At 41.9% G+C, this 21642-nt stretch overlaps 1 long non-coding RNA gene across 1 annotated transcript in view; it reads left to right on the top strand.

Annotated features, from left to right (window-relative positions):
- Positions 1-3408: 3408 nt before the first annotated feature.
- The window catches only part of LOC128081986 (uncharacterized), a 54713-nt gene continuing 36479 nt past the window's right edge, over positions 3409-21642 (top strand). Inside the window, exon 1 of the long non-coding RNA XR_008207490.1 lies at positions 3409-3617. This is a non-coding gene — a long non-coding RNA (uncharacterized LOC128081986). The remainder of the gene's footprint in view (positions 3618-21642) is intronic.

Here is a 21642-nt window from a genome sequence, read left to right as displayed (position 1 = left end):
TCACTGTTGTGTTTATACAAGCAACACACAGAAGTGCTTATATGTAGCTTAAACCTTTGTTGAATACACTTACGTTGCCTCAGAACTGATGGGTGTAGTCTCGTGATCCAGAGTGCCTGTGGATATCTCAGCACTGCAGCATATTGACATGCACCGTTTATTATTCAGCTACTCAGGCAATGTCATAGAAAATCATAATAAAACTAGGAAGACACATCACATCTGACCTTTGCTGAATAATTTAATAAAGCTAGCTTGATATACAAATACGAAAGAGCAGTTGCTGATAAGAACAGAACTATTGCTTCCTTGTTCAAGAATTGGAAACAGTTCAGAAGCTTTATTAACTATTTGGTGTCTTCATCTTTGCTGCAGGTTGTTCCTTAGGCCATAACCAAAGGCTAAGCTGCTTGTTTCTTCCTGCACTCTCTTCCTCTTGGCTCTCATGCTGGTATCTTGTTCTCAGTTTTTCTTTGGTCTCTGTGCAATAATCCATATTTTTTGTTGTTTTATTTTTTTTTTCCCCATATGGATGCAATTTCATTTTCAGTAATATTTTCTCCCCACATACATTTATTTGTTTGTAATTATTTCAAGTGGATATACCTATAAAAATGCAGCTCTTTTAGGTGATTATTACATGTACTCAGTTTTGAGACGGCCAGCTTGGACAGGGCTTTGGGTAACCTGCTCTATTAGAAGGCGTCCCTGGCTATGGTAGGGCACTGATACTAGCTGCTCTTTAAGGTTCTTTCCAACCCAAACTGTTCTACATTCTATGGTTCTATGATTCTATGGACAACTTTCCTTGTGGCCCACCCTCACACAACTGTCTTCACAATGAATACTGGAATAATTACAAAGTGTACAAATCTCTAGAGGCTTCTGAAATGCTGTTTTGGTCACCCCGAGTCTTGTGTGGTGAAGAGTCCATGGGGCATTCAGAGGTGTTGCAGGGAGCTGAGATTTCCCATGTGCTGTGCCCCATTTCAGGTCTGCTATTGGCATTTGACTGACCCAATTCTTCAGGGGATCACTGTCTCCAACTGGATTCTCCCTGCTTCCCTCAGCTCCTTTGTTCCCCCACGGCTCTGCCCACAGTCTCATGAGGCATAGTTACGGACTGGGGCTCCTCCACTGCTCCCTCCTCCACTGCCGTTTCCTCAGCACTTCTCCAGCAACCTCCAGCCCTCTGCTCTGCCAATGTCCACCAAGGGACCATTTTTTCCAGCTGTGCCAGTCCAGCGAGTCTTTCTCTCACAAGCTCTTTCCAAAAGCTGTGGCTGCCTCGGTGCTCTGGGCCTGCACACCTGCAGACAGCAGTGCTGCTGTGGTGGCAGTGGGCCATGGGGCACAGCAGTGCTGACCATGAGACAAGCCATGTGCAGCCCAAACATGTAATTTTGTGTCCAGGACAAGGATGGAGACTTGTGACATACAGCAGCATGGCTGCTCCTCACAGAGGCTGCTCCCAGGCCACATGTGGAGATTTTGGAAGGCCATGGTGAGTCCCTGGGCTGGGGCAGCGGTGGGATGGCAGTAGGGATGGGGTGTTTCTGTGGAGCTCCTGTCCTGCAGAGACTTAGTTCCTAACAGCTCAGGAGGGAAGCAGCCCCGGCAGCTGGGGTATGTCATTTGCTGGGGCTGAGGAAGCTCAGAAGTGGAGCTGGGAAGGACAGCGCCTGGCTGTAGGGCCAGCTGGAGCTGTGGCAGTGAGGGTGGAGGGGCTGCCATCTTGTCTCACGCAGCAGTCCAGCCTGGCTTGTAGGTGAGCAGGGGAGGAAGCGGAGCCAGACTGAGAAACCCATGGGGCAGTTTCTCCTGAAGGTGAAACTCAGGTACAGCTTCACACACGTGGTTTGCTGTCTGCCGTGGAGAAGGCACACAGCGCCCCTCAGTACTGCTTAACGTGCCTTTCCTCCAGCATCTGGTGTCCACACAGGTGGCTGAGGGGAAGAACCATGGCAAAGCGTCAGTCTGCAGGCTGCACGGCTGCAGGTGGGTTCTGATGATCTGTTTAATAGCTTTGGATCCTAATTAGACTGCTCCTGTGAGCATCAGCTTTAGGCTGGCTTTGCTTTCAGGGCATTTTTCGGGTCAGTTCTTGATGCAGCCCAAAAGCACCGGCGCTGAGACCTTGGAGGCCTGCAGCAGGTGGCCGAATCCTCCTGGGCGTCGCCTCAGGCCAGGCCGCTGTAGGGGGCAGGCTGGGCTCACCTCGCTGAAAGCTGGGCATGGCAAAGCCAGCTGGAGGGCCTCAGAAAAAATAGCTGACTTGTAAAACTACCCCGTAGATCTAGGGAAGGCACATCAGGGCTTTGCTCAACAAGCTTGTAGCCGAGATCTGCGCCTGCTTCTTTTAACATATTCATCAGCAAAGGGCTACGTTAATGGCTTATATTAAAAGGACCTGAGAGGAGGCTGTTCTCCCCTCCTGCCAAAATGTTATTCTGCTGTTACGTCATAACACTTTACAAGAAAACAAAACTGTGTTAGTATCGATAGAATCGCAAGCTCACTTGCCAAAAAAAAGCTCCAAGTATTTCTTTTTTGTTAATCCCTAAACCTCTTTTAAAAAAAACTCCTAAAATGAATATACATAGTAGATAAGGAGCTCCATCTTACGTCCGTGTGTACTTAGGCAGCTTCCTTTGATTTCAGTGGAAATTTTAGGTGCTTGAGACCTGAAGATATCAAACGTGAGTAAGCCAAGCAAGTTTGATGAAACTACAGTTCTGTTGTCTCTATTCTGATTCTGCTGAAGTTCATCAGGAAAGATTAACTTTGGCAGCTTATTCAGTATCTAAATCTTGATATTTTTGTGGCTTAATTCATAACATAACTGTAAGCTATTGCCCTGTGTTTATATTTCCCATCCATTTCTCACATTTCCAAAGCATACTGATATGTGATCCTGGTAATTTAGCTACCATAATTGGCATTTTTCTAGGGCCAAAAGGAAACAAATTCCTTATCCTCCATACTTCTTTAATTTCTGAAAAACAACAAGTAACATGGTTAATCCTCTTTTTGATCTTTTTCCCCCCCTTTGAGTTTTTCTTATGGCCTTTTCCTTTTAATCTTCTACTTTCTTTTTAATCTTTACTCATTGTCCCTCCACATTTGAAGAATCTTGTGTACTTACATCTCTAAAAAGAATTGGACCACTTTATGGAAATAGCTGTTTAGGATCTTGTTCAAAGCACCATTATGTACTTTTAGCTGTTAGGGGGAGGGTGGAAAGAAAGGAGAGAGAAAGCAACTCTAAAGCAGCATTTGTGTAACCTAACAGAACATCGATTTGTTCAACTCAGTGTGGAAAACCACACAGAACACCCTAAGTTAGGATAAATCTTGATTGTAGTAGATAAACAGAATGAACAGTTCCCTTTAACTGGGGAGGGGCATATCATTGGGCTCTTGATACAGGTGTGTTTGGGCGACAGCATTTTAGGAAGGGCAGGGCAGCACAGCTGGCTGCTATCAGCCTTTTGCAAACTGCTCCGTCTGCCCACTCTGATCAATGCTGCAGTGCAAAATGCTTCCTAAGGCTGAGGGAAGTGTGGTTGTGGCCTCTCCAGAAGCATGGCTGGAGGGAGAAGAGTCTGTCTTCTGTGGTACGTGCGTTCTTTGGTTTGTAACTCTCTGTATGTGTGTATGTGGAGCCTTTAAGCCTTTCCTAATGTGGCAAGTGTTTAGGCTGCAAGGCTTCCTTTATGTGTCATCTTTTCTTACCTTATGTGGAGATTTACTCCATGAGTTGTCATGTGGAAACTGGTAAAATGATTCATTAATCGTGATAAAGGAAGGGTGCATGTTTCCTCTCTTCCTGAGGGATAGATGTGGATATCTTATGGTATGTCTGAAAAGGAAGATGTAGAGCTGAGTTTACTGTACCTGAGTTCTGAGTTTGTGAGCTTCCTCTGGGATTAAGGTTATGTACTGAGAAGTGTGGCCCTGTTAGTGCTGTAATTGAGCTTCCAAAGTTGCTGGTGTGGATCTATTTTTCTAAATACAAAGCCTTGTGATGTGTTGTTAGAAGCATGAAAAAGGGTGGGTACAGCACCAGTTGCTACTGGTGTACTCAAAACTGTTGCTGTAAATTCACAGGTGTGATCTCTGTTGCTTATTTCTCTGCTGTAGTACAGTATCCTGTTGTCCCTTTACCCCCACCTTATTTGTTTATTTCTTTCTTTCTAAGACCAGAAAGCCTGAGAAACTTAGCCAACAGCGATGGTGAGCTTTTCATGCAGGCAAGAAGCTCACAGGGATTAGCTTGTGTCTGATTTAATTTATGTTGAACCTCATGCTCCTTCTACTGAAGCGAATTCTTTAATAACAACAAACAAAAAGGACCTGCAGAGTTCTGGAATAGATGCAAAGCCTGAATGAAAATCCTCTTCCAGTTACATGAATATAAACTGGGCACAGTTCCCCCGAAGGTCTAATACTACTTTAGAAAATGTATCTTAGTAGTAGTTAAACTAAAGATAAAGCTTTTCTTCAGTGTCCTCAGAACACCACCAGGTCCTCCACGTTCATTCTTTCTATGCAGGAGTAGGTGAATAAGATCTCTCCCATAACTTAGTTGTAACTAAGAACAGGATTTGGCATTGCTCTTTATGGGGATTTTTTTCTTTTTCTTTCTAATTTTAAAACAAATAGTTAAAATGTGGAGCTGAGTGTTTTTTTCTAGGAGTGGCATATTCTAAATGTACTTATGCCATAGACTGCTGCTCATATAAGATTACAGACTTCACTTTCATCTCTCTTTTTACAAGAAACCCTTAATGACAAATGCAGGCTGTTTAGTGATACCGATATACTGCAATCTTAGCATGTGAATTAGTCATCATACAATCAGTTCAGGGGGTCAGGCCTAAAGAAACAGTTCAGAGTTGGCAAACTGCTAGTCCGGTGATGTGCTCTCCACTTCAAAGTCATGGTGCTTACTCCCCAGAACTCAGATCACAGAAAGAAACAGCTGGCATTGTCGTTTGTGGCAGTAAGGACTGGCTTTTTTTTTTCTGTAGCAAGATAAGGTTTCACTACTTTGTAAAACAACAATTTACTTTGGAGTGACCTAGCCTGTAAAACACAATAGGAAGTAGGAATTCGGAGAGCGCTGCTCTGCTGTTATTGTGCAAGCAGAGTGACCTGTGGTAAACCACACTGAGGAAGACTTAACCTCCTTGCCTGAAAATACTCAGTGCAGTCTGCTTGTCAGTGACAGTCACGGTTTTTATTTTCCAGAACAACTTTTTAGGCTGTTCCTTTCTGTCTGGATATTATTTGTTGTGTTTCTGGTGTGCTCCATGTTTATGGCAGCATACAGCTCCAGACTCCCAATGCTAAATTAAATTATTCAGATTCCCACCTGAGCTTTGAAATGGTCTAATTTCAGTTGAATGTAAAAAAAAAAAAGTTATGCTTAGCTTGGAGGAAGCAACTAGTTGGAATGATGCATTGGGTGTCTTCCTGAATGCTGGTTTACTCACAGCTGGGGAATTTGATGGCCGTTCTGTAGGGGTTGTGTGGAAAGGTGTCGGGCTCTGGGCAGTCTTCTGGCCCAGCACACTGACTGAGATGCTGAGAGAATTCACCTGAGAAGGGCAGCTGAAGATGCTTCTCTGAAAATCTGAGTTTTATTTATCTCTGTCAAACCAGCGAGAATTCCTTCCTCTGGTGTTTTGCTCCCTCCCAGCCCCTTAACATATTCAGCAGGTGCCTTTCACTTCGTGAGTGAAGTAGATCTGCTCCTCAAATACAGTGAGGGAGGAGGAAAATAATCGCACATTTAAAACTGCCTGGCAGATGTATGTTCCATATTATTGTTCCATTATTGTTATTATTAATAGACTTCACTTCATAGGCAAGGCAGGCTTATCAGCCAAATGCCTCATTATCAAATGACTGAGACCCAGTAAGTGCTTTACAGCATTCCTTACCAAAAGAGGAAATGATTGCAGGCCAGATCCAAATCCTGTGAAAGCTGGTGGATAGGTTCCCACTTCAATGAAGCATCGCTTGGGGCCCCATTGTGCTCATTCTCCTCTGTGTTTTCTTGTATGCTTTTTAATTCACCAACATGAACCAAACAGCTCTAGCTTCTCTCATCTCTCAATGTGTTCTGCGACTTCTGGAAAGGAACCTGGACACGAAGAAAAATGCTACAGAACAGAAAGAACCACAATACAAACCATATGACAATGCCTATTTCTTCATCCTCTTTGTCATGCTGTTCTACTCTTTCCTGGCATTAACTGTCTTTTTTGGTTATGTACGCTCGAAGAAAGCTATTTCAAAGAAAGATCCTTACCAGGAGTTCATCGAGGACAGGAATCAGAAGAAGTGGAGCATGGCCCGGCCGGTGGTGGTGAAATTTGACTTTGAAGAAGAAAGTATTCTTTGAACTTCTTAAAGTGAATTGCTCTGCAAAATGCACTGGGCTGTTTCTGCTGCTTATATTTCAAGTGAAGGTCTACGTGCTTATTTTGCTCGTCTGTACCCTTTTCAATAAGTCAAAGCACTGCTTGAAACTGCTCTGACTTTTGATGGTTCCTTCCAACTCTAAGGATTCTATGATTCTATGAAATAGGTAATCAAAAAACAATTTCTTTTTTTCTTTTCACCTTTATTTGCTGAAATGCAGATTTTCTAAATACTAGAAAACTTAAAAAAAAAAAAAAAAAAAAAAAAAAAAGGCAGTAAAAAGTGTCCATTTGTAGCATTTGCTTTCAGTTTGGTGGAACAAGAATGGGAATCCATCCTACATCAAGACTGGGCTTACTTAAAACAGAGAACTACGTTCCCATGGACCTGCAGCAGGGACGTGCTGTCACTTCTGCGCTGTTCACACCTGGGAATTGGTGTGTAGTGTCCCTGGAAAGTGCTGCCTTGGAATAGAGGAATGCATTTTACCATGCCTAGACCAGCAAATACTCTTTAACATGTGAATATATAAAACTTCTCTCCACTCAGAAATTAATTTCTGAGTGCTGTGGTGAAAGATCAAAAAAAAAAACCCACCAAACCAAAGCACCAAATCCCAGCCCCCAAAAACCCAAACAAGAAAAAAAAATCACCTGCAAAATGTTTTTAAAATGCACTGAATAGAATTCAGTGGCTTTGGAGTTGTTGCCTTTTCCATCTCGCAGATGTATTTTTTTCCAGTTTTTCATTTGGAATGTATGATTCAGTCCTAATGAACGATGACTAGAACTGATTGCAAACCAAACTGAGAAACTGCCTCTCTGTATCTGCGATCAGTAGTTGGTTGCTAAAATGTTGCATGAGCTTCTTTTGGGGCAGCGCTGAATACGTGAGACTTTTTTCCCGTCTGGTTTATTTTTCTGCCTAATGAAGTATTAATTAATAGAACTATGGCATAGAACACGGGGCTGTGCTTAATATAAAAGCCTAATAAAGCAACAAGCACTGCTGTGTGCTACCGCACGGGTTTGTGATGGCATGTGTTCTTCTAAGATTTTCATTAGTTCTTGTTCTTATCTAGGTTCTCTTCGTTTGGCCTTTTCTTGTTATAGGACCTCTTGGATACACTGTGTATCTGCATTGCAGATGTATTTGGTGCTCTGAGGGCTATCGGAGCAGGGTAATCATTTTCAGGTGGTAGGTAGACTCTGATATTTCTTAACGTGCATTTTAAAATAAAGCAGAGCAAATTTTCACAAATATATTAGCTTTCCTTTTGTTAGTGGAATTGCAATGCCAAAAAATATGGCATTAAGTGTGTTCCTGGTTACTTCTTGAATATTTCAAGGATGTGTAGATTTTTAATGCTTTCAGTATTTAGGGCAAGTTCTTGTATATGCATTCAACTCGGGCTGAGCAATCAGATGTTGTTGCTGTTTCCTGATGGGATGTGTTAAGTGTCTCTGGTGAATGTATGTGAGCCAGGAGGAGGGAGCCTGATGCTATGCATAACCCTCTTCACATCTAAAAGTTGTTTCCCACTTAGCAGCATGAACGTTTGCAGAAATAGCCATGTTGCCTCAGCATGTAGTGCTCTGTCTCCGACAGCTGTGCCAAAGGAAGATAATAAGAATAAGGTACTATTTTTTCCAGTTGTACTTCCCCATTCTCCGGGGATTTGCTGCTCGGGGCCATCTGAGCCAGAGGCCGCTCCTTTTGTCTAACTGCGAGGGTGGGAGACGTGCTGAATACTGATGTGGAAGTGTATGGACGTAAGCATTTTAACAGGCCAAAAAATGTTCGCAGATGTATTTCTGCTGGATTAATCCAGTTCTAATTTAAATGGTTTTGACTATAAGAACAAGACTGGAGTTGCAGACGAAACACTGGTTTGCATAAGAACGATATTATACGTGCTCTGGCTCCCCTGCGCAGAAAGCTAGGAGAGGAAAAAATGAAAGTTCAGGTCATCTGTGTTTGCATCATGATTGTCAGTTTAGACTGTATAAAACAAATCACTCTCAATTAGGTGTCTTGTACTGGATCTGAGTGAGTAGAAAGACTTATTCTGAACTTCAGGGTTCTGGATGGCTGTCCTCTGAATGTGTACATAAATACTGATCTGTTCTGCTGGAAAAGCCTATTTGTATCCTGTTTGTTTTCTTTTGTTCTTTGCAGTGTATGCTGTGTCATCTTAAAAATTAAAGATCAACTTCTTTGAAATGTCTCTCAAACCAATGTCTTTATTTCTGTAAGCTGTTTCTGCTTTTGTCTTATTTGTCAATTATCAGATCAGCCAAAGTCCCTTTTAACATTCTTTAGAACCGTGCTTCCATTGGTTGCCGTTTAGGCCTTTTGGAAACATTCGCAACTCATTTAACAAGACCACAAGCTCTTCAAACAGTTTTGAACAGTGCACACCTGTGTGTGCCAACAAGAGGAGGCTTTTTCCAATCCTATCCGCATGCATCAATAAAAATGTCTCTTTGTCCACACTAGCCACAAGGTGTATTGGTGGTGTTATTAGGCTTCTCTGCTGTATGTCAAAGCCTGTTTGTCCCTGCCCAGGAGATGTTATTAGTAAATGAGAGGGGATGCCCATCAGGTGTGATCTCTGCCATTACAGCAGTTCTGTAACTGCTGTGGGTAGGTTGATCTGCAACTCCTGACGTCTCGGACAGTAACCTAGGTAGTTAAGTTCTAGATCTGGAGGTGTGGTGATAGCTCAGTGCACGTCCTTGGGTGTTGAATGCCTAACTGAAAGGACAAGAAAGACTTCTAATGGACGCTTAGAAAGAATGAGAGGTAAAAGATGCACTTCCTTTTTTTTCTTCTTAGCAGAAGAAAGCATAAGGAGATGCGGGTTTTTGTTTCTGTGGCAAGGGCAGAGAGGCGCATATGCTACAATGTGGGATTGCCATGGCACTTGAAGTATTGTGTACAATGTGAGAGTTGTCCATCTCATTTTCTGTTGTCTTACGTGAAACTGATATTTGTATGGTGCTGCTGGAGCTCACAGATGCCTGTAAGCTGCAACTGTGTTAATCTCCTTCATAAATACTTATGACTTTCTGGAAGTGGGATGTGAAATGGGAATAGGAGAGCCAGAATCACTCTGTTCATGATGCACTGTGAATTGTACCTGTGGGGTGTCCAGCCTGCTCCAGATGAAGGTACAGGTGTGTTCAACACCGGCAGTCCTGGCAAGTGCTGTGTTTGCATCTACAGGACTCCATATGCCTGAGATCTTTAAAACATGTAGGATTGTAAGAAGACAGGGATTCATTAATTGTTGTTTTGTATAGCCATTTTTCTCTCTACTTACCAATGTTCTGAATTAACACTGTTCATCTGTTGGTCTTACTAGGAACGAGAAGCTTCCTCCTCGTTAGTGAGAAGTGTGTTAACACAAAGTAGACCACAGATCCTATTTTAGCTCCACTACCACTTTACTATTTGTGGTCCTCTAATCAATTGCAGCTTGTGTGGGTGTTGTTTTCTTTTTTTGAGTTATTCGCTTTGGACTTAGCTTGGAGATTGAGATATTCTACTGAAGACTTTGCTGACATACAGATGTGTTGTAGTTTCTGCTTACCCTTTGAGAGCTGATACTGCAGCTCACTCAGCCTTCTCTGTCAGAGAGGGACCACCTCATCAATCCCATGCTGATGCACCTTAGTTTATCTAGTTTTATATGCGTATATGGGAACATATTTTAGCAAACAGGGGTCTCTTATTCCTTGCATGACAGATGCTGCGGCCTTTCAATGCTGTGACAAACTTGCATGTGTAGGCAGAGCATGTTACTTTGAAAGAAAATCTTTTTCTCATCAGAGGACCATCTAAAATGACTTTATGGAGTTGTTCAAATATCCTCTGGCCTGGGTTCAGAGGAGCACAGCAGCGTACACTGGAGTCTTTCGTCAGCTGTGTGCATTGAGTGCAGTGGGGAGAGGAAAGCACATGCTTAAAATTAAACATATGCTGCAATGTCTTCTTGAGCAAGCATGCTTCCCCAACTTGGAACCTCAATTAGTGCGGCAGTATGTAGTACAAACTTAGAGTAAGCAGCTGAAATAGGCTGGGTTTTTTTCCTTTTGGTGTGGGATGTTTAATAGCAAACCGTTTGCCATGTTAGTAAGCTTAGTGAATTAACAGAGATCATGCTACTGGGAATGAGCAAATTGTGGGCTTGTGTCTGATGAATTGAATGTGAACCCTCCAAAGACTTTTCTCCTCTTAACAGAGTGGTGCACTTGGAGAAAACCCTCCAACTTCTCTAGTTATTCTGAACAAATTGGAAGCTCATAAGTGCTGATTGACAGCCGCTGGTAGTGTGACTGTATGCTGCCTTCAGCTTGTTTTTTGTTTTTTGTTTTTTTTAAAGTCCTAGCAACAGAGCCTTCTTTTCAGTCTAGGAATGCTATGTGACCCAGCACGTGAAATTGCATTAAATATAGATGGCCTTTGGCAGTGACCCCTCCCCTCCATCGATTTGCTTTCATCCCGTAGGCAGAAGGAGAGCTGAAGCAGTCACAAAATTAACACAAAGATAAAGGATTCTGACAAGTGCTCTTATATAGCTAGGTATTCTTGCATAAATCAGAAGATACCAATGAACGTTCAGTAATCCAAAACAAAATTGTAATATTTCTGAATAGTTCTGAAGCCTGTGGTCAGGCCCTGTACGCTGTGCCAGGGTAGCTGTCTTCCTTTTCTGTCCTTAGCAAAGCTTTCATTAGCAAGTACAATGCTTGGGTCCTGATGAGGGCTAATATTGGCTGCAGTTCTATTGGCTCAAAAATCAAAAGCTTAAAAATCGCTTTGTCCTTCAGGCCCCCAAGGTGTTCCAACGTGTTAATGCTTCTAAACCTGTGTTTAATACATGGTATGAGCCCAGGGTCTCATGCCATTACGACAGAGTCGAGTCCAGGGCGTTTTATAGACAGATGCATGTGTGGGATTTGGAAAGGACTTGGTGATAGCAGTAACGGGCTGCTGAAACTGAACCCAGCTTCCTGATGTAGTGAATGCTGTCCCTGATTCAGCAAAGCCTGAAGTGGTGTGGTCCTTGATGACCTTGACAAACCAATAAATCCCACAGTATGTTTTGAGGAGAGAGGGAGGTGATTTCTTTGTTTTTATATAAATTTGTATGCCGTTTTGACATAATGCTGAAATTATCCTTTCCCCATCCTCTTTAAGTGTAGCAGAATGTATTTCCAGCAAAAGATTTATTAATGAAGTCTGTGAAACTTTTGGATGTGCAGGATCATTAGATAATTACATAAATGACTGTTAGTACCACAGGGTTACATTTCATGTATGTGGCCAGAAGTATTGGTCTAACTGCTGTGTTTCCTCCATCTCCTTGGTGTTTGCTGACTGATTAAACTGTCGTGTTTTGAGGGAATTAGTTAGTTGCTGTGGAGTGATACTGTCAGAGCTTCTCTTGGGTTCTCACGTGTTTGCTTATCAGTGTTAATCCTGATGGGCTCAGGGGAGGGAGCACAAGCTGACCTCACAGTGTGTGCTGTTAGCAGCCTGGCAGGGTTCCTGGCTCTCGCAGGAGCACTCTGAGAAATGGCAGTTCTCATTCTGTGGTAGTTTAAACAAAACTGCTGCCAAACTATTGTGATGCTTGGTTCTTGTTTTGGAATCATAACCAAAAGGTTGGTATTCCTCTATCACCCTCTCAATTCACCTCAGCTTTTTCCATTTTTCATTTTTTTTTTTAATGACAACAACCCTTTTTCTACTTTTTTTTTCTTTTTTTTTTTTTTTCCTGCATCCTTGTGTATGTACAGAGCTTAGGTTTTGTTGCTACAAGATCTGCTTGTGGTGGATATAAAACAATGTTCTTTTCCCTGGCTTAATGTTGACACTGCCTGGGTGCTCCGCTAAAGGGCTGTTGGTCCTTGGAGCTTAGCAGGGGGGGCAGCTCACGGCCACCAACTTGAGGCACCAAGCAGAGCAAGCGATGCGAGGGAGGGCTGCAGCTCCCACCCACAGAGAAGCATTTCTCTCTCAGTGGCCCTGAATGAGGAGCACACAAAAACTCTGAATTTTTATCTCTAGGTGAGGCCTAAAGTTCAGTGTATTCCTTCTAGTGTGCACGTATGGATTTATTTCATTAAAATCCTGCATCCTCGTTTTGACTGTTTCCATGTTTTTACAACTGGAATGGTGCTCTAACAATGATCTGCATCCTGCTTGTTGATATGCTGTCAGCTTCTTTGTTTTGTGTAGTTATTCTATATCTGTGTGAATAATGTAATTTAAAAGCAACAAATCACCAACCCAAGGTCCTTGAAGTGAAAGAATCTTGGGGCATCCAAGTTTTCCAAATTCTCATTCTTGAAACTGACTACAGCCAACTGAGCCAAATGAAATGCATTTCATTTCAAAGACCGTATCACGTGAAGCACGGTGGCATTGTTTGGAGCACAGTGTTTTAAGCTCGTGAGTGAAAATTATCATGAAAATCTTGTGCTAAGTCTGAATTACAAGTGTGTAATAGAGAGAGAACATCTTTTTTTTAAAAGAATTAAATAGCTGGAGTTTTACAGGGCGAAGGGGAAGGCATTTCACAGGTATCACTCGTAATGTTTGCAATGATACAATGAAACTGGGAGAAGGCATAAAGATTGCAACACTACAGAGCTTGTCCTCAGCTGCTCTTAAAAGCTAACAGTGAAAAGTTTAAAGGACATCCATTAGACAACTGAAGCCTTTCACTTGTTTGCCCTGGCATAACACATGGTTAAAATTCTATGGTTCTGATGGGGTGTCTCTTACCTTTCTGACACCCTTCTGTCTGTGACAAACTATGCATGTCTGTGCCTTCACAATTCTCCTGTAAGTTCTCTTTTTTTTTCTCAGGCTGCTTCTGGTCTTCTGCTTTGCTGAGAGTACAGAGGTCTCAGAAAACACTGGTTCTATGTGTGGCAGCTGAGAAATCTGCTCTGGCTTCCCTGTGCATTTGTCATGATTCTGTGTGAGTTTGTGGTTGAGGTCCAGAATTGGTTTGGTCTGGAACTGGGCTTCCGGTACCTGCTTCTCAGTAAAGCACAAGCTGGAACAGAAGCTTATTTCAATGGTTGTCCTCTCCTTTTTTACACTGGCGATTGCAGCTCATGTTTTACAGGTGTAAGGGTGCCTCTTCATTTTTTTACTTTTTTTATCTCCTGGAGCTGGGCTGACAATTGGATATCTCAGGAAGCAAACTTGTGAGTCTGCCATTCGTGTGCTCCTTGCCTGGGGCCCTGCTGCTTTGTGAATATTCCACTGTCATGTATGAATGTCCTTTCTGTGTGGTGGAATATCTATTCATTTATGTTGTATAGCATGTAGTACACATGAAAATCAGCTATGGATTGAAATGTCTGTCCCACATGCCTGCCTTGAGCAAGCAGGAGAGCTCTGTTGTAGCTGTACTGCAAGTCTCAATTCTTACTGCCACTTCACCATTTCAAGGTTGAAGCTGGACTTGATTATCCTGATCTCCCATCACCTGTTTGACTCCCCCCTGCTCCTCACTCCCCAGAAGACAACTGGTGGAGCCCTGTGTGAGGTGAGATGACTGTGGCTGTTCCATTGGTATAGTTCTTGGCTGTCAAGGGTTTAAGCTGCAAATTGCCCAACTGCTGTGTCGAAGCTTAAATATTGGCAAAATCCTCATCACTTCACTAGTCCAAAATCTTCACGTTCACCGACTGGATATAATCAGCCTAGTAGGCCTGTTTCTGCTCTGACTTTTGGGAGGGTAAATTGTCAGTTACTGGCGCGAGTGGAGTGATCTCTCATGGACAGAAAATCATTATCTGAACATTAGACAACTTGGTGCCCAAGTGCTAACAGGGCTTATGATGTGTGCAGTGGTAGTTTCCAGCTCTTCCTGATTTTGGAAGACAACAAGAGCTGGGTTTGTATCCAGTTAAGTCTAATGAGCTGAATGGCAGTACCCTGAAATTGAGTGCTGTTTCCTCCTGTTGCCTACTGAGCTCTCATTTCACGTGAGTCTCAGTGCCCTGCCTTTTTTTTTTTTTTTTTTTTTTTAAAAGCAAGACTTCATTACTGTGCTAAAATACGTTACTGCAGCATTGGGATACTCCTGAACAACTGTGCAGGGTTAGTGTTAGTTTCTGGGGGGACAAAAAAGATGTGCCAGGAACATTCAGACTGTTACTTGGCATTTACCTGTTTTTGCAGGGCGTGACACCAGTGCTGATCTAGATAAAAAAAAAAAAAGAAATTGGGAAATCCATTCTGAATGCTGGTTGGGTTCTGCTTGCCATTTGTTTAGGAAAATTACTCCTTATTCCTAATCTGAAGGGGAAAAAAAAAGGTTTATGTGGTTGCTGAGTGCTTTTAGTACTCTGAAGTACATTTGGACTTTCTGTAGTAATTTTCACTTCTAACTTGAACTTTCAACGTTTCTAATGGCATAGACAAGGTGAGCTCAGGAGGAGTCTTCAATTATGTAGTAGCTGGTAGAACTTCTGCATTTTTGTACTTCTGAAGTGTGTGGCACTTCTCAGAGGGACAAGATGGGGGGTTCTATGCGTTGGGCAGCATGGGGCTTCTGAACCCTGAACATTCATCATCTCAACTAACAGCGTGTCACCAAGGGAGGAATTTGATCCATGAGTCTGGTGTCAGTGCCAGATCTCTTTCCGACCACTGCATTTGTATCCACATAGACCCAAAATGCCGTCATTTATAAATGTCTACTACAGGAATTCTTCTAAAATCAATTTCTAGAGCTATGCATTATCATTGTTTTAGTTGGGGTCTCGCATTCAGAGCCACACGTGTAAATTGATCTCTTTTTCTGGGAGCTGCTGTTCCTTCGTGGGTTTACACCAGCCAGTGTTCCATATGTGTATGTATATATGTACATATATGAAGAGATTTGCTTTGCTTCCTTTTAATTTAGCTTATTTTACATAGGGCTGAGTACCCTAAGCTCTGTGTGGCCTTTGAGGAAAGAAAAATGAAAGCATCAGAATGTGACTCTTCTTTTGCAAGAAATCTTGGAAAAAATAAACTGTGATTTATTTTTTTTTATTCTTGTGTCTGGATCATTTTTCACCATTACTAGAATGTAATTGTTCCTGGTTTTTTTTTTCCTCCCTCTCCTGACCCAATTCTTTTCTTTCATTTTTCTAACAAACATCTGAAAATCTTTTTTTGGTCAGTGGTTGGGACACCTGTCAGCCAACTGTGTGCTGAGTGTCTGTAGCTCACAGATCATGAAGTGCTTAAAGCTCTGGGGACGTGGTACCACCCAGTGTAGAACAAATGAATTTCATGGTGTTTTTCTACATTTGTCCAAATGAAAACTATAAGAGTCTGTGCTTTGTTTGTTTGAACTTCTTGAGTTGAATTTCTTCAATTTTGTGTTTGGGTTTGATACTTCAGCAGTTTCCTAAAGTCTCCAAATGCCTCTAACCCCGATGCCAGGCAGAAATGCATACCTCTGCCCATTTGCTCCCTAGTGCATCTGGACTTGGTTCTGTAACGCCTGTTCATCATCAGTTTTCTCCACTTGGATTTTTCCCTTCCTTGTGTGTTTAAGAGCTGAAGTTCCCGTGTTGTTCGTTATTGGATGGCACGCTAATCTCAGGGACTTAATTTGTGTTCACTGCTGCCTTGAACTGCTTTGATACTTCACATTGAAACTTGGATTTATAGAGATGGGTCCATGGCTTTGGCTGTCTCTTATGGTTGTTATGGGGAAACACTATTTTGATTAATAATGAGAAATTCTTTGTGATTCAATGTCAATTCAACTGTGTTATAAATTTAGCTGAGCTTGTTCAGGTTTTTGGGGGAGTTTATTCTCCTTTCTAGCAAGAGCTGGTAAATGTTGTTTTCTTCCTTTCTTCTTGCACAGAGTTGTCATGAAAACAAGACCTTCCAAACCTGTCGAAAAATGAAAAACCCACAAATTGGAAACTTGGGACCCGAAAAAAATGTGACAACAGTTTAACTGAGAATTTCTTGAGTTGCATCTCCCCCTAGGGTTTAGATGTCCCTGGATGGGGTTAGGCTGCGAGTTGTTGACTTTGTAGCAAGCTTTGCCATGGTAAGGTGTCTTCTAGTTGTTTCTGTGATGTCTTTATATGGAAAGAGATCTGAGTTGCAGCATTTTCTCCATTGGTGGGACTATGAAGGAAGTGACCTGGCTGCCTTGTGGATAACTGATCTATAGCTTCTGGGTTCTCCATGCTGTTTTGCCACCATACCAATGGGAATATGTTGTAGGTTTTTTCATCCTCCCCCCCTCCAGTCACTTCAGGATGAGACTACCTGCTTTGCATTGAGAAGTCCAGGCAATGCTAGTCTGATTTAGGCACCTTCTGTGGTTGATAAAGTTAAATGGGAGTGTTTCTGAGTACATAAACTAACTTTTAAAAGCACTTATTTTAAGACTGATAAATCTGCTTCTAGGATCTCTGCCCACTAATTAGATCTGTAACATATCTGTATGTTGCTTTATTAACCTGATAAAGTTGAAATCTATACATGGAAAAAATAAGCAATGTAGAACAGAAAATTAATCTGCTCTTCAACAATGACTTCAGTCATAATATAATCCTTTATATGCTAAACCAAATCAACGCAGTGCTTACCTGGGGAATTAAGAAGTGTATTTACTTTTGAGATCTGTAACACTGGTTTGCATCTGCTTGAGCTCTTGAGTACTGCTGAAGCACTCTTAACATGGGAGGATAGTTTGCTAAATATCTAATAGCTGTTGACCAGTTTCATGCCTCCTCACCAAAATCTAATTTGGCAGATTTGAGGGTTCCTTCAACTTAGGACTAGTTTTGTTCCAGATCCATTCCATGATGTGATCAAAGCCAAAGCAGAAGATAGCTTAGATTCTGTTCCTACTTGGTGACATAAATCCCTTGAATGTATCAGTCTTGCACTTGGGCCAATTCAAGTCCACCTGAAGTGGCCTACATTTCATAAATATTTTGAAGACTTCTGAAAATGAGAACTGGCTCTTTCGCCCATCCTGGTCGTCCTTCTAAAAAACACTGCAGTTATGCTCCTCTTTCTGTTATTAGGAAGTGAGAAGATAAAGGTGCAGTAGGACACAGATTTTTATAGACTCCAAAAATTGAATATCTGCCTTTTCTATGAGTCACCCATTGAGAAGGGGTGACCTGCAACAGTGTTTCTTCTAGAGGTTGTGTTGAACTCGCATGTACAACTTTTCCATTCTCAAACTAATTAGTTTTGGTTGAGTAACTCATCAACATTAAGTAACAACACGAATCATATTTCCAAGAACACTTTCCTTGTTACAGAAAATTGGAATCAACTGTGAAAGCGTGGTTACCGAATCTCCTTTTCACAGAGTGTTTTTTAATGACTTTAGGAGGGCTTTCTGTTACCATGCAGAGTGTTTAAATACAGCTCATCAGGCAACTGGATTATGTTTTGAAGTTATAGGCTCCTTATAGTGTAAAACTTATTATGCTTTGAATTTAATAGGAAAAAAAAAAAAAATTGTGTTCTGATAGTGTTCCCAGTCTGAGAGAGAGTTCAGCTAACAGAGGAGGCTTTCAGCAACGTCTCTGGAGCCTGTTAGCCACAGGGGAGACAGGTCTCTGGATAGACTGGAGCTGGGGATGGACCTCTGGAAATCCTCCTTGTTTCACACTTGCTCTGAGCCATGTAATGTGGATAGCCCATATATGTTACAGTGACTTGCAGTTGGTTTCAGTTATGAAAGTTTTCTTTACGCTGACAGGGGCTTTGAACTTCTATCTAGGGGCAAATTCTGCCACTGAAACATACTGCCACTGCCACATACGGTGCCCCTTTCCTTACAGATCAGCCAGGGGTCTAGTTTTTCATCATCCAAGCATTTAGCTGATTTTTATCACCTGCTATTTCCCTCCTCTCCATAACTGAGAAATGTCAGTACTTTTTCCTACCTGCTCTTTCCCTCTCTGTGCCAGGAGGTATGTGTCTTCTGCTGGTTTTCCCATTCCTGCAGGCTGCTTGCCTTAGTCTCCTTTTCACAGTTATTGATGATCGGCTTTCTGAGTGTGGAGTGTGTAAAGATCTGCTTCCTTTCTCAAGGTCTGAACTTCGGGGTGTCTGATTACTCTTGGATGACTGATTTCTACATAACCTGCCTTCTCTCTGTCTGTCTCAAGAATCTTCTGCTGCAATTCTGTTTTGATTTCACACTCTATTTACAGTCAGGCAAGTCTTCAGCAGAAGAAATCTTGTCCCACAGGGTGCATCAGGGAAATCATTTCTTTGAATGGTGTCAAATACTTTGCAACTTTTGTTTTTTCAATGTCCAGAAAAGAAGGGAGAAAGGTGAGGACCTCAGGCTTTTGTTTTTCTGTCTCCTTACTTTTAATTTCAACTTCTGCTTCTTGTCTTTCATCATTATATCACACCAAATATGCTTAGGTCAGAAGTAAGAACGTTGCCCTTAAATGTTTTAAATACAGGTTTTGCTACAGAATCCACAGCTCATCACATCAATGTCATGACAAGAGGAAGCAACCTATTGAGGAACCAATGAGCCTCATCACACGTGGCTTTTTTCCTCTGCTTTGACTGTCTAGTGTTGTTAGTTTACATACCAGGAGAATGTATACAAGATGAGAGAAGTTTATTGGCCCATCGAGGCCTGCCCTTATTAACCCTGAAAAAATGTCATCAATCCATCAGCACTGTGAACTTACAAGTTCAGTTGGTGGCTGCAGCTTCTGATTTCTTCCACAAATAAGCTGCACATCTCCTTTGAACTGACCGCTTTTATTTACGTTGGATGTGGAATGTTGGTTTTTCACACATCTCAGCTACCCATAGGGTTGATACAGCTCCGTGTTTTATGCTGCCTTCCTTATAGCACTGACTAAATTAGGACAACTTGTTGGTGTACATTTGTGAACCTTTACAGCACATACAGTACAGTGCTCATTCAGACAAGCTGCATTCTTTTTTTGTGAGATGATTTTGGTATGCAAAGCAATAAATCTTCACTGCTGAATTAACCTGAGTTGGACACATTGGCAGGGCTGCCCTTTCAGCAGTGAGTGGGAGCAGCTACAGCAGTGGGCAGCACGCAAACAGAGCGTGGTGATCTTATTAGCAGCTATTTACTGTCCTGGGCTCTTTGTGCAGATCTAGCCAGGTCAGGTCTCAGTGCTGTTGCTCAGGTTTGAGGTCGCTTGGTGGTGTGCCCAGCCCACTGGCCATAGGTTGAGGGAGGCACAGTGCTGAGGAACCAGTAACTTTTTCTACTTAACTTACAGAGCCCACAGGAACTGTTTTCTGGAGGACATTTTTCAGTGGCACAAGAATTGAACAAGTGCTGCATCCTGGAGAAAGGGAGAGGGAAGAGCTGTGTACCTTCTTACAGCTCTGCAAAGCTTCGCTGCTCCTCTGGAACAAAAGACTCAGGGGTGTCAGTTGTGTTAAATCAGGGAGAATGTATTGATATACAGGAACCCCCATTGGCTCTGGCTGGATGAGTGGCTGTGCTGTGGATCACAGTCTGTTTAAGCTGGAGTTGAGGAAACTTTGTTGGGAAGGGAGCAGGACTTGGTGAATGCAGACAAGGAGTTTTACTGTACTGCCTAAGATGAATCATCCCTTATATCTGTACTCACATCTGAGCCAAATCTTTGGCTCATGTGAAGGGCATAGCTGTGTGATGCCAGTGGTCCTATGATTCTGTGCCAAAGTAGCTCGGCTAACAAGATCCAAGTAAGGACCCAGCTGCTTGACTTTTTACTTGTGCTGGTTACCGTGTGTTGCATTTCATGTATTTCAGGCAATATGTTTCCTATTTGCTTAGCTGTTTATATTTTAAACAATCCTATCTCAGAGCAACAATGCGTACTTGCTTTTTAAAATATTTGTCTTGATATGTTTCCCAATTTCTGGTCCTGGCACATCAAACTCAATAGAATATATTCTGGCTTTGGGAAGATGAAATCAGCCAGTGATGTAATCTATGTAACTGATGTCTTTCCCTCATGGCTCTATTGAACTTGCTCCCTTTTATTTTATCTCTCAAACTCAACAATAAAGAACAGGCAATAAAAGCAACTCTTGGATTCTAGGTCCTCACTGTGTTTTGCATTTGTAAGAAAATCATATAAGTGACTTAGCTAGGATATAAGTCAATAAGAAACAGAGATAAAAGGAACAATCACCAGACTCAGATGCCTGACAGCAGAGAATATGTTTTTATAAGTAATGATTCCTTCCTGCTTTAAAAGAGCTGTTTTGAAGCTATCCAGTTATGGATTCATGACAACTATTAGCCAGCAGGAGTATTCCTTATCCCAGCACTAGGGTGCTTTAGGTGCCAACAGAATTACCTGGTGCAGGGATGTTGAAGTTGGTGATGTTGGCTAATTTAAATCTGTATTTTAACAAGATAACTGAATTTTCATTTTGTCTCTTGAAGCACGGAAGTGAGGTATTGGCAGCCTTGAAACAACCGGGCTCTGTGTGGTAAACAGAGGTACAGAAACTCCAGATTAGTGGTGAAGATCATACTGAAAGATGTGCCAACACATCCATAAATAATTGCATGTATTCGATGGAGAAGAAGAGAAAATGATTCTTTTAAAACAAAACTGTTGTTCAATTGTTTATGTAAGCCAAATCCAGTCAGCAAGGTCATTTCCATGTTTTCAGTTCTCTGTAACATGGTGCTCTTGTGTGCTTAATATCAGCAAGAACCGATCCTAAAAACACAATGAATTTGTATGGAAGATCAACTCTATTCCTGGAAATATGGACTTACCTCTTGCTGGCTTCAGGAAGACATGCTCAGATCAATAAAAAAAACAAAGGCAAAAGAAATTATTTTTTTCCTGTAAACCCTACATTTGCTTTAAAGAAAGCAAATGCTATATTGCCTTTTCTAATTGTCATGCCTGGACACATGAAGAGAAGAACAATCTTTCCTGCAAGGAGCAAACATCACTTCAGCAACAGGAATATTCTGTGATGCTCCAAAATGTACCTTGGGATTTATAGCCTAGGATTTGATGCGAGAAGATGAGAAAAATATTTGCTGGTGTTTTTCATAAATAAAAGTCAGCAGCACAGCTTTTCCAGTTAGCTGGAAGTCAAAAGAGAAGATGTCAAGAAGAATTATTTTCTTTGCCTTTGTTTTTTTCCTTTAAAAAAAAACACATAATTTTCTCT

This window comes from Tympanuchus pallidicinctus, unplaced genomic scaffold, assembly GCF_026119805.1.
Source record: "Tympanuchus pallidicinctus isolate F22 unplaced genomic scaffold, pur_lepc_1.0 scaffold22, whole genome shotgun sequence".
In the NCBI taxonomy this organism is placed as follows: domain Eukaryota; kingdom Metazoa; phylum Chordata; class Aves; order Galliformes; family Phasianidae; genus Tympanuchus; species Tympanuchus pallidicinctus.
Note: the sequence above shows the minus strand (reverse complement) of the source record. Positions and strands in the feature narration are given on the sequence as shown.